The following is a 13,558-nucleotide window of genomic DNA, read 5'->3' on the forward strand; positions in this document are numbered from 1 at the left end:
GTAAATATGGAGAGTGCCCCTAATGATACGTTATGTGCTAACCATAAAAGAAGGTGAGCTGTCATAATAGTAGGTCATTATATAATATTCTACAGTGCAGTCTATGTGGAATTGACACGGACACTTTTTCTAGCTGTTTTAGCTCTGTAATCAAGCATGTTGGATTTATAGGAGGTTTACAACAGTATCAACATCCATCATTTTCAGTTATCCTGGTCAGGGTTGTGGTGGATCCAGAGCTTATTCTGGGAACAGTGAGCACAGGGTTGGATGAGATGCTGGTCAATTGCAAACTTATTCACACCTATGAGCAAATCCAACTTGAAGCATGTTTTAGGAGGCCTACATGGACATGGGAGAAGGTGAGAAACTCATGAAACACCAACACTGCCTACACACATTACTGTAACATAACGTTGAATTAAATTATTATTCAGTACCTGATTGCAGGTGCCTTGAATGTTCGGGACCAGGTCAGTTTCATATTTTCTGGTTTGCATTAGTAGCTCGAATCAGTGAGAACTGCTATATCCTCATTTGTCTGAAAACTAGCTTTCACATGCTTTGATGAGTCTCGGATTGTATCCTGATAAGATTTTAACCACATGCATTTACATGGCATCAAATGGGTTTCTAGTTAGGCAGACTGAAATACATGCCTAACATGCATGTTGCATCCAATAACATTAGCTGTTGCATCCAAAAATTACAATTACAATAATTCCTGTCAACTCAGAGGTAGCCCCCAACTTGGCAGTCAGTCTATAGAAGCAGACTGTGTTTAGACATAGCATTAACTGTGGTAAAGTAAAAGACAGCCATAGTAAAAGTTGCTATAAGTTTAAATGCAAGTGCAAAGTTATGACTGGTCTGAGTAGATTTTGCCAGACACTTTCAGTGATATGGACTGGCTGGCTAAATTTTAAATGCACCTGGATAATTCATGAAAATGGGTAAAATTAAGTGATTCAAATAACACATGCAATAAGTGGTATTTTGAGCTCAAATACATTATATGGCCACAATGTATGTGGGCACCTGACCATGGCCAAAAGTATGTGGACACCTGGCAGATCACACCTACATTCTTGTTGCATGGTAAATGGTCTGCACTTATATATCGCTTTTATCCAAAGCGCTTTACACTGGTTCTCATTCACCCATGCACACACACACTCACACACCAATGGTAGCAGAGCTGTCATGCAAGGCGCTAACTTGCCATTGGGAGGATCTTGGGGTTCAGTGTCTTGCCCAAGGACACCTCGGCAGGTCGAGTCATGTGGGCTGTTATAATAACCTCCACTTTTCTAGGTGGAAAGAACAAGAAGTTTTTTTTCAAGGATGACGATAGCTCTGTATATATTTCAGAACCTGCTGATCCCCTGTGAATCAGTTTGCAGAGGGTCTGCAGACTGAAATGCCTTATTGATGAGAGAAATAAGAGGAGTATGACCAGACTGGCTTGAGCTGACAGGAAGTCAATAGTAACTCAAATAAACACTCTTTACAACCGTTGTGAGCAGAAAAGCATCTCAGAATGCACAATACATCAAACCTTGAGATGGATGAGCTGCAACATCAGAAGACCACATTGGGTTCCACTCCTGTCAGTCAAGAACAGGAGTCTGAGGCTATCATGGGCACAGAATCACCCAAACTGGACAGTTAAAGACTGGAAAAAGACCCAGTGATTCATTTATTTATTTACTTCAAATCTTCAACTGTCTAGTTTCAGTGAGTCTGTGTGCATGATAGCCTCAGATTCCTGTTCTGGGCTGACAGGAGTGGAATCCAATGTGGTCTTCTGCTCTTGTAGCCCAACCTGATGTTTTGTGCATGCTGAGATGCTTTTCTGCTCACCACAATTGTAAAGAGTGATTATATGAGTTACTGTTCCCTTCCTGGCAGCTCGAACCAATCTGGCCATTTTCCTCTGCCCTCTCATCAACAAGGCGTTTCCACCCTCAGAACTATCACTCACTCACTGTTGTTTGTTTTTCGCACCACTCTGTGTAAACTCTAGAGACTGTTGTGTGTGGAATTCCCAGGAGAGCAGCAGTTTCTGAAATACTCAAACCAACCCATCTGGTACCAACATCCAACAGGTGTACAGGTGTTCCTATTAAATTGGATGGTGAGTGCATGGATATAGATAGAAGAAGAAGAAGAAGAAGCCTTTATTTGTCACATATACATTAAAGCACAGCGAAATTCTTTTCTTTGCATAGCCCAACTTGTTAGGAAGCTGGGGTCAGAGCACAGGGTCAGCCATGTTACAGCACCCCTGGAGCAGAGAGGGTTAAGGGTACACTTAAGGGCCTGAATACTGACAGCCTGACAGTGCTGGGGCTTGAACCCCCGACCTTCTGATCAGCAACCCAGAGGCTTAACTGTTAAGCCACCACTGTGGATGGATGGATGGATGGATGGATGGAGTTTTTCAAACCATTTGAGCCATTCTAACTCACCAGACACCAGTATTTTATAGTATTTTACACCAGTAATATAATAAAATATTCTAGTTTTAATGTTTTCTTTTTATCAAAAGTAGGTTTATTTACAGTAGTTAATAGTAATGTATGTTATGATAAGTATGATAAAGAAATGAAGCTGCTAAGTTTCATCGTTATCGTGACATTATATGCCTGTGTCTCACAACCACTACACGTACTAGCTAATGCTTGTTGTGCTTACACCTGTGTTATTGTTTCCATAATTATTGAAAGGAAGAGCAAGACATGGCACAGCTGGTGCTATGTGACTGGTATCCACTTGGACCAATGGCATCCTTGGTGCTTTTAACGAAACGGCGCGGGAGGGTGCGTGTGTGTGGGCTGCTGAGAGCTTCACACAATGTTAGTTAGGTAACTATAGCACAGAGAACATGGGGAGGGAGTGATAAAAGAAGAGTTCTGTGAACAGAGAAAGAATGAGATAGAGCGAGAGAGATGAGCGCACAGGAACGGGATAAGCAGAGTACCATATGCATTGTTTGTAAAGTGTTTAGGATAAATGAAAGTGTGAGGTTATTAATTTATGCGACGCACCTTAAGAGCTCTGCTTAGGAATCCTTTGCGTCCTTGTTTCCGTGGGTGGCTGTGTGTGAGTGTGAGAAAGAGAGAGCATGAGCATTAGAAAGCGAGACTGAGACTAGAAAAAGAGAGCAGGAGCTCAGAGAGGAAGGGGGCTCAGGCTATTTGACAGGCTATTATTTGCTTCCCACGTCACACTCATGTTTACATCTTCCTATTTGGAGCTGAGGGACAGAACGAGAAGAGACGCTTGCTTCTGTATGGGTAAGTGACTCTGTTTTCTTTCCGTGAATCCTATGTAGGTTTGTGCATTCTCGTCCGTGTTTCTTTTGATGATTCTGAAAGGCCTGGTGGTCTTTTTCCTCTTACTGTATGAACGATTATGTATTCCTGATTGTTTAGGGCCTTCCGTCATGTCAGGGTTGTGACCTCAGCATGAGCTAATGACACACAGAGACGTTATTTTCCTGTTACCTTAGCGACCATCTGGCATCTCCTGCAGTAAGGTTTTTGGTGCATTTATCCTGCTTTCATTCTCTGTGATAACTTTCTTCACAGAGAACAGCGCTTGAAAGCAGCTGCAGTCTGTAGTTAGGACAGTGGTGAAAGTATTTCTAGAGCTTCTGTATGTTCGTCAAATGTTAAACTTCTCTGCAGAAACACTTAAGCACTTTTGGAGCCTTCTGCGTTATTTTTTTTTTTTTTTTGTGTTTTTTTTTTTTTTCAAGACGCAATATCGTGTTTGTGGAAATCCGGAGGTGCCAAAGATGACCTGCAGGAAAGCTGCTTGCTGCAGAATTAGATATCCCACTGTCGCTTAAGCTCAGCAAGATCTCTGTAGAGATCATCATTCATAGCTATGGCACTGTAAAGCCTGTATTTGTGGAGAGGATGTGAAAACCGAACACTGGAAAATAACAGAGTTGTCCTCGGAGGGCTGCATTTAGAGAGAGCCACTTGTCGACTTAACTAGATCTCTGTGGAGCTGTCAAAAGCGATCTAAGGACTGTAAGGGGGGGGGGGGGCTTTCTCAACTATTATTATATCTGTGTAATTGAATATTTTAAAATTGATGTCAGAAGGAAGGTCTTTCGTTCATTGGTCACATCCTGCAACCTCGCAGGTGACTCGGACCTGGTGTTTCGCTCATGTTTGCCCAAAATAAATGCATCAAGGGGATAAATACACTAATTTAAACTGCCTAAATACGTCATATACGGAAGCACCCTAAGAAAGAGCCATTAATATTTGAGCAGAGTCAGAGTCTGACCTGGTCTCTGAAAAATTACACTGTGAAGTTCTTCTTGGTGGATTTGAGGTAGAGAGAACTCATCAAACTTACAGGTATGCAAGTGAATACAGATGTTTATGCCATAATTAAATGCTTTGTTTGTTATCAAATCTCAGCTATTTGTAAGGGTATATTGTAGTGTGTGTTTGTGGAAGAACACTTGGTAGATTTCTGTCATGTTTCTGCAGTACAGATTGACCATAATGATCTTCATCACGCACTATTCATCCTCCTACTAGCCTACACTGCCCAAAGCTCAGTCGCCTTCCCGCAGTTTATATACAAATATGTACACAGTCCTGTCAGGCAGCATGAAGCTCTGTTAACGTGTGCGTGATTGTGTGCCTCATCTACATCTGATGGGTCTGAGGGGAGAAGCTAGAAAAACTAGAATAATATATGCTCGATTTACGTATGGAATAACACAAGATGGGCAGTGCTGTTACAGGAAAATAATCCATGATTATTCGAGGTGTGATACGGCTCAAAGGGAAGTGGATTATTTTCCTAAAGTGACTTATTCCACCTTTACCACCTTTTAATTTATTCATGAACAAAATGTTATGCTTTTTTAGCCATTTATTGTTATGGAACATCTGCACGACAGAGTAGATCCTGTTCTCACTTATGTTATACCAGCTTCAAACAGTTATTCTCCCAATAGCATCTCTTATTTTCTCTCTCTTGAATGTTTCTATGTGAATTGTTAGTATAGAAATGAAAACGTATTCGAACAAACGCATCCATATCATATTCATCCATATGAATATGGCATCACTATTTAACCTTTTACTAGTTTTATTATGTGGTCTACTTTTTAATAATAATAATAAACAAACTGGTCCAATCAGATTCCAGTTTTAAAGGTCAGGAAATAGAAGATCTAGTCAACTCATGTTGTATGTTATACAGACTCTTTACTGCTAGAGTGACCCTGAGATAACCTCTGGTGCTGGGAAGAGTCTTGGTTTTTCATAAGGTTTTTTGCTGCCTCCTCCCCCAACAGTGGCAGCTCAGAAGTCAGCGGTTCAAACCCCAGCACCATCAAGCTGTCACTGTTGGGCACTTGAGCAATGCCTTTAACTCTTTCTGCTCCAGGGGTGCGGTATCATGAATAACCCTGCGCTCTGACCCCAGCTTTCTGTCCAGCTGGGTTATGTAAAGAATATAATTTAACTGTTCTGTAATGTATATGTGACAAATAAAGGCTTGCTGCTGCTTCTTCAGTTTCCACCCTGGTGTCGCTCTTGGCTTGCTTGTCAGTTGTTTAGGCATGTCTTTCCTTTTGAAGGATTTCATTATGTCACACCAAGTAATTCCTAGTAGGAATTTTATTAAATAGGAACATTTGCTTCAGGGGTTTTCTCCGGGTACTCTGATTTCCTTCCCTAGTCCAAAGACATGCGTTGTAGGCTAATTGGCATTTCCAAATTATCCTTAGTGTATGAGTGTGTGCGATTGTGCCCTGCAATGGGTTGGCATCCCGTCCAGGGTGTCCCCTGCCTTGTGCCCCATGTCCTCTGGAATAGGCTCCAGGCTCCCTGCAACCCTGTGTAGGATAACCGGTATGGAAAATGCATGGATGGATGGATGGATGGATGCTTTTGATGGGTAGTGCATTGCTCCTGAAACTCCTTAATTGCACCAAATTGGAACTATGTTACACACTCACCGGCCACTCTAACAGGAACAGCTGTATCCCTGGACATTATCCAATCAGCCAATCATGTGGTAGCAGTGCAATGTATAAAATCATGCATGCATATACACAGGTATAGAGCTTCAGTTCACATTAAACATCAGACTGGGAATAATATGATCTCAGTGACATTGACATGAATGGTTATCGGTGCCAGATGGGCTGGTTTGAGTATTTCAGAAACTCAGCCAAGAACAGAAATCTGAGGCTACAGTGGGCATATGCTCACTGAAACTGCAAAACTATTTCATGAGAACATTAACTGAAGCGCTTGACCTGTATATGCATGATTTTATGTGTTGCACTGCTGCAACCTGATTGGCTGATTGGATAACCGCATGAATGAGCAGCTGTTAAAGTGGCCAGTGAGTGTATATCTTTCCTAGTGCACACCATCATACCAGAAAGTCTTGAAATATAGATTGCCTAGCTTGACTTCTGAATTGGATTAATGGCTACATGGTTAAGGGTTTGGGATATGGAAAGGTGGGAGTTCAAAGCCCAGCACCAAGCTGCCACTATTGGGTGCTTGAATCACCCTGAATGTGTCAACCAACACTGATGTAAATGTCAATATAAATATACATAAATGTCAGAGATGTGGCACCAAATATATGAACATTAGTGTACAGTCTACCACTGTAGCTTTAAGTGGTAACCACAACATCCTAATATGACAGTTCGTACCTCAGGGTCTCTAAAATATTGCTTTATAATTTTAAATAACTTGAATTTAGGTTCTCGAAGTTTTCGAATAATCTTTCTTCCAGAATTGCATTAAAATAAATATTAAATGGGCATTTGTTCAAAGTGCAGGTCTAAAAAAAAAAATGACAAACAAGTGAGATTAATTTAAAATTGAGATTAATTTAGACCTTTGACCCTGCCATTAACAGCACCTTTCAAGCTTGGTTAGGGTAGAATTCCTCTGTGCTAGAGCTAATGTTTTTGACAAATGAAGCTTTCGGTGAAGGAAATGACCCGTGTACTTTTCCTAGCAGCTAGAAATAATATCTGAAGTAGTCTGTTGACTAAAATCATGTAAAATGGAAATATTTGTATAGCAGCTATTATCCGTAACCACTTAATACTGCAGGATACACATTGTGTCATAGGGAAAATGGAGGAGACTAGATTTAAGGACAGGGAGACTTTCAATGTTCTAAATGTCAAGAAAAAATATGTTAACTAAAAAAACCCAACCTATTTCAGGAAATCCGTTTCTTTAAGCCAATGTAATGTTTGCACACTACTGTAGCAGGTTAATGCGTCCTTCTGTATTTACTCTCAATCCATTCTGCAATCTCTCCACTGCATGGAAGCTGACTCACACCTTTCCACCCACTCACTGTGCTAACAGCAGTATGATTGTTAGCACTACTGCTAGCAACAAAATCACAATGAAGCAAGGCCAGGAAAAACTCGGGCTGTTGTGATATTAGCTTGTTAGCATGCTAGTGTCCCCTGTTTCTTGTTCTCTCAGTCCTCCTTTGTGTCTTTATCGTGGGCTGACTCACTCCCTCTCACTCCTTATCACCCACTCACTGTGCCAGCATAGCGGCATCATGGCCGCCTTCACTATTGCTAACACTTACCTGCCATAGCCAGTTTTCTCCACAGTATCTCCACTGCCCACACATATGTTTGAATGAGCCAGGACAGTGGGTGGTTAAAAGTAAAATAAATAAATAATTGGAAGCCAGGTCTGTTTTACCAATGTTATCTGAAGGGTTTGATGCTAGCAAAAGGTACTTCAAAACAGCCACGTACTCCTCTCTTAACTGCATTGCAATGGAAAAAGTGCAATAAGGGACAGTGTCGTATAGTGTCTGGTAGAGTTAGTGAGTTATTTATAAGCACTGTAAGTAATTGGCTCACAAGATAAAAGTATCTTATGCCATCAGAGGGTGAGTGCTACAGTGGTGTCTTTGGCTTGAGTTAAAGCAAAAACTGTTTTAGGACATCTCTTTATTTGTGTAGCAAAGAATGCATCAAGCCACACTTTTCTGAACAGCCATACAAAGGCTATTGCTTTTTTTATGCTACACTGTTCATGACAAAAGGATGTACCAATTCTCAGAATGGGTAAAATGTTTGCCTTGGGCCTCCAGGGTTGGGGGTTTGAATCCCACTGCTGCCCTGTCTGCGCAGAGTTTGCATGTTCTCCTCATGCTTCATGGGTTTCCCCCAGGTACTCCGGTTTCCTCCCCAGTCCAAAGACATGCATTGTAGGCCGATTGGCAATTCCAAATTGTCTACACTGGTGGGACCCGTAAATGGGTATGCAGTTATGCCCTGCAATGGGTTGGAACCCTATCCAGGGTGTCCCCCACCTTGTTCCCCGGGATAAGCTCCAGGCTTCCCTGCAACCTTTTGTATGATAAGCAGTATGGAAAATGGATGGATGGAATTCTTAAAATGCACTTGTGCAGATGAGCTCAGCTAAAATAGTTGATTCTGAAACACAACAATGAATAGAAGCTCCAAATAGCTTAATGATGGATGGATGTCTATAGCAGCACCTGTCAGGTTTTTCCACCATGTTCAACTCCATCCTCACTATCAACCAAAAATGAGTCTGGATCAGCTTCTTTGAGTTGGCATGTGCTGCTGATCTGCTTCCTAACTAGTTTAGTGGGATTGGATACTAATGTGCAACCCGCAGCTCTGAAAGGGCTCTTTAACACAGAACCGCTCACAATGGATTTCACTATACCATCGAATTCACCAGGTGTTAAATGTTATATATTGCACAGTACAGTATACAGAACTTTCAGTTACATGTGGTTATGCACTGAATTCTGGGATATGTAATTTTGTCTAGGTATCGCAGATCATGAATGAGTAGAAAAACAAATATTAAAAAAAAATCTTTATCCAGAGTATTCTTGTGCAGTTGACTGTAGAATTGGCTTCATTTAATCTGGAATATTTTCGAACTAATTTAGTCTGCTTCTTTTACCATCTACCTGCATCTCCTTACTGCCCCACAGCGGTGATGACTAGTAAATGTATTAGTCGACTAGTTGACTAGTTTGTTCAACCCCTAGTGTACAGAAAAGATCAGACATTGCAAACACATGATGTGTTTAGTTAAAATCTTATGTGAGGTTCTAGCTCACTGAACTAACAAAATATTAATGGGTGAACAGAAAAAAAAAAAAAGTTGGTTTCGGTCTGTTTAGTCCTTTACTTAAGGAAGGGTAGATGTATAGATGTCATTAAAGGAGTATTGATCTTGGTGGTGCACCGACCACTCGAGGGTCATATGTCTTCTCCAGAGTTGGCTTTCCAGGAAGTGGATGCATCAGTGGTCATGAAGTGTTGTGGTTGAATGAAAATCATGGCATTTTTCTTGTGTACTGGAATAACAGAACAATATTGGTAATATCTGATAATTGTCCTGTGCTGTTGATACTGGCCTGAGATGTGAGTGTATGTATGTATGTATTTTAATCAGCATTTGATTAGGAAAATAAAATGGAAATGTTAGCTGAACTGAAGTGGAACGATTAGCTGGAACTGTTCTAAGGCCTGCTCTTTATGGAGGTTTCTATTACTAACAACTGAAGCTGTAACTTATACCTTTACTGTAATCTAAGTACTGGAGCGACTTAAGGGAGTTCCATAAATAACACATTTGGGGAATATATCAATATATATAACTAGCGCTCTGAGATTAGTGGTGTGACTGTGTACTGGTATGATGGTATACTATGATAAGAAAGTCACACCGCTATATAGGCTATAAGGGTAATGATGTCACAAACTCATTACTTGTAGGTGGTGCAAAGATAGGTTTCTAAAGAGTAACAACATGGTAGATTGCTTTCTTTTTCTACACCACTGTATTCCCCCCTTAGTCATAGGCAATTATCAAATGCTTGTTGAGTCTCCTCTATTGCACAGCAATTACAAGTTGAGGAGGATCAGGGATAACACATGCATCCTCTAAGACAGTGATCATCAGCCCTGTTCCAGGCGTTCTACCTTCCTGAAGACTTCAGCTCCAACCATAATCATACCCGCCTGACCATCTAATCTTTGCTTTAAAAAGTTCTTGATCAATTAAAACAGGTGTGTTAGATTTTGGTTGGAGATGAAACCTGCAGGAAGGTAGATCTCAAGGAAGATGGTTGGTGACCACTGCTCTAAGATATCTGTTGAGCACCACATTTTTCCAAGCTTCTGTTAATGAAACGTCTTAGGCCAACTGAACATATTTTGAGGAGAGCACTAATTACACTCTTCCGTATACATAAGACCAATTATTAGCTAGTGCTCTGATTGACAGGCTATAGAAGATGGCCATCATTCTCCCCTAGACAGAAAGTTTACTTGTGTACTATTGGTTCATATGGCAAGTTGGACAAATTGCTTAGCATCAGGCTTTGTGTGAAAATTTTGAGTAGTCTCTCTGCTTAGCAGCAACACCTGTCAAGCTGTTTCCAGAGCACAGACAAACCCCAAAAGAGATTTTTCTAGTTGACTCTTCAAAAATGCCAAAGCATCATTTGTGTTGCAAGGTAATGGGTATGTCCTACCATAGTCAGACAACTTTTCAGTTTCCTGCATACAACTACTACATAGCTAGAAAACACACACAATCACAGCCGTGTCTCTGAGCCTTTGCATAAATGCCAGTATACTGGGGTCACTTCCAGGGGCCAGACCTATAATTTCAAAGTGTGGTCTGCTGTTCCACAGTGACCTGGTCATTTGGGATAGCAGGTCTAGTCAGATGGGTAGCAGATATTGAGGGCTCAGTTGTAATGGCAATGACAGGTGGAAACATGAACAGTTTGTCCAATCGGGAAAACCACCCTGAAGGTCTGAACTGAAAGGAAGCTGAGCTGTTATTTACTTTATTTAAATTCTAGCAAGAAAAGGCAAAGAACTTCCAATAGCATTATCATTTTTGCCCCTGCTCCAATCGTGTTCTTTTTCGGTGAAAGACATGCCTGCAATTAGGACGCCTACAATTTAAAACTTTGTTCGACATTTCCCGTTGCTTTGGAAATTTACATATCAATATGCCTTTCATCGCCAAAGCACATTATTCATTGCAATTCAGCCAGTCACATTTTCAATTAGTGTTTCTGTTTTGTCTATTTGATCCCTCTACTTTTTGTATCTCTGCAAGTTATTTTCTGTATGTTATGTCAGCCTCTGAGTCAGAACGTCTTACACAATATTGTTATTGTCTCCCTGTGTATTATGTAGGCAGTCGTTTTGGACAGAGTTTGTGCTCCCAAGATAAATTCTGTCCCATTTAGAAATTATCATAACCACAGCTTTGGTTTTTCTTTCTTTCTTTTTTTTTTAATTCTGGACAAATTTAAATGAGTATTTCAATAAATTTCAAGAGGTTAAACTAAAAAAAAAAAAAAAAACAACACAGCAGACAAAAGTGTAGCTTTGATTATTTTTTTTATTTTTTAATTGAGATCCATGGTGTGTGATGATTCAGGGAGGGTTTTTTAAAGCTTCTATTCAATGAGAAAATGTACAGATAAATATAAAACTAAAGCGTGTCTACTGTTAAGTGATTTTTATTATATGAAAATAATATTCGCACATGTTTAGCCATTACCCATCATGCTAACCAACCAAACACCCTCACATAAGTTGTCTCTAATAATAAAACATGGGATGTGCCATGACTCACTATAGTCGTGCTCTACATGTGATCTTCCATCTGTGATATTTTCCACCTCTCAGGTTGAACTAATGTACTGCTCTTGTGTAGCTTGAGTTTAACGTTCATGTTTTATTGTGTGTAGAAGACTTTAGGGATGTGTGCTGTATTTACATTATAGTTAAAGAATAAATACAGTTCTTTAATGTGGGTTTAGTGCCTCCTTGCTAAGTGAATTTTTATTATTAACATGCTATTTGGATTAACTCTGCAAGTGTTTCGTTTCAAATACACCTTAATATGCAAAGCTTCTTAGGTAAAGACTTTTGATTGATATACGCACATTTAGCTTTGGCGCAGTTTGAAGTCTCAGTTCTTTTAACAGTAGTTTTCCCGTCATTGGAATATTCATTAACTGACTGAAGCTTCTAATGAATTCACACTGAAAATGATTCATTCTCAGTTGACAAAACAGAAAGTGCTTGTGCAGTGCTCATTTCAGCATCACCCCATTGCCTGGCTGTTTTCTTGGAGTTGACTATAAAATTGTATTACTGTTTGTGTGTTTTGAATCTCTTAATGGTTTAACACCTTCATTCGTCTCTAAATGATATATTAACTTGCAAATCGAGTCTCAAGATCATCTAGTGCTAGCCATCTTCACATTCAACTTATGAAACTGATGAAGCATGTTTTTGTTCTTCATGCACCAAAGACAAAAATACATACACTACTGAAATCAGATCATTACCTAACTGGCCATCATGGTCAGCTCAGACTAAAATGTCTTTAGTTTGAATTGAAACCATATCACCATAAAGTTAAGATGATCCTAACTGATTATCCTAAGAGAAAGTGTTCAGTCTGATCCTTGCTCTACCGTGTACTGGCCTTTGTGCAGTGATGCTTTTGATGTCACTTCGGCTGTGCTGATCCCGGCCCTGAAGATATATGACCACTGATCTTATCGCAAGAACCACAAGCTCTGAGATGAAACTGATCTAAAATGTTTATGCGAGTGCAGTGAGCTTTAACAGCAGGGGAGATGCTGCAGAGGATGAGCGACAATGCTTGCAGCCCAAAGCTTAAATTTGTCTGAAAGTTGAAAGGATGTGCTTATGGCAGTGGCTGCCCTTAATGTTGCATTGAGTCTTTTATCATTGTGCTTTATTCTATTTAACACTCTGTCCACTATTAAAACTGCTCTTCTGAGAGTACTAATACACACTGGGTAATTTGTTTACATTTATTCATTTGTCAGAAGCTTGATCACTATACGATTTTCAGCCTGATTTTGTTGTTGCAGGCGCAATAGCACATCATAAAGGAAAATCTTTGGTCAGGAATTCAAATCTGTGGTCTTAGAACTCGTATTGTGACGTGTTCATTGGTGGCGGATTTAGTTCCAGTGCAACCAAAGACAGCCAGATTTCTAACAGTGTCTGAAAAAGTTTGATTAAAATCTTAGGATATGATCTCTGCTACAGTGCTTGTTTAAAAGCTACCAATAGGAGGCAAAACTCTTCAGATACACTATATGAGACCCTAACCCTAACCCTAGGTTTTAAAAGATATGCTGTATTCCGCCCGTTTATATGGATGAATATTAGTATTATTGTAATTGAGTAACTCTTCTATTATATTCATGTGACAGCCTTTAATCCTTTATGAGGTAAAAAATCTTGCTATCATCAATGGCAACTGTGCGTCTGGGTGAAGCATCAAATGGACATCCTTGTGCATTCTCATTTGTCGGTTGGCAAATCCCTTGTGAATTTTCCATTGTGTGCAGAAATTATTAATACGTGCTCCATATTGATCGTTTTGTACATACATGTGTATAATGAGGCTGTGGTTGCATGTGTGTTTTGTATGCATATGCTTTCTAAAGAGTG

General features: G+C 40.1%; 1 protein-coding gene across 5 annotated transcripts in view; it reads left to right on the forward strand.

The window, feature by feature from the left end:
• dock3 (dedicator of cytokinesis 3) overlaps positions 1-13,558 on the forward strand; it is a 235,807-nt gene that overhangs the window by 115,420 nt on the left and 106,829 nt on the right. Inside the window, exon 1 of one of the 5 annotated variants that reach the window (XM_053652792.1) lies at positions 2,528-3,299. The exons of the other annotated variants lie outside the window; for them this stretch is intronic. The gene's annotated coding sequence lies outside the window, so the exon portion shown is untranslated. Of the gene's footprint in view, positions 1-2,527; positions 3,300-13,558 lie in introns of those variants that run through there. 5 annotated transcript variants of the gene reach the window in all.

The sequence above is a fragment of the Ictalurus furcatus genome, chromosome 21 (assembly GCF_023375685.1).
Source record: "Ictalurus furcatus strain D&B chromosome 21, Billie_1.0, whole genome shotgun sequence".
NCBI classification, from domain to species: Eukaryota; Metazoa; Chordata; class Actinopteri; order Siluriformes; family Ictaluridae; genus Ictalurus; species Ictalurus furcatus.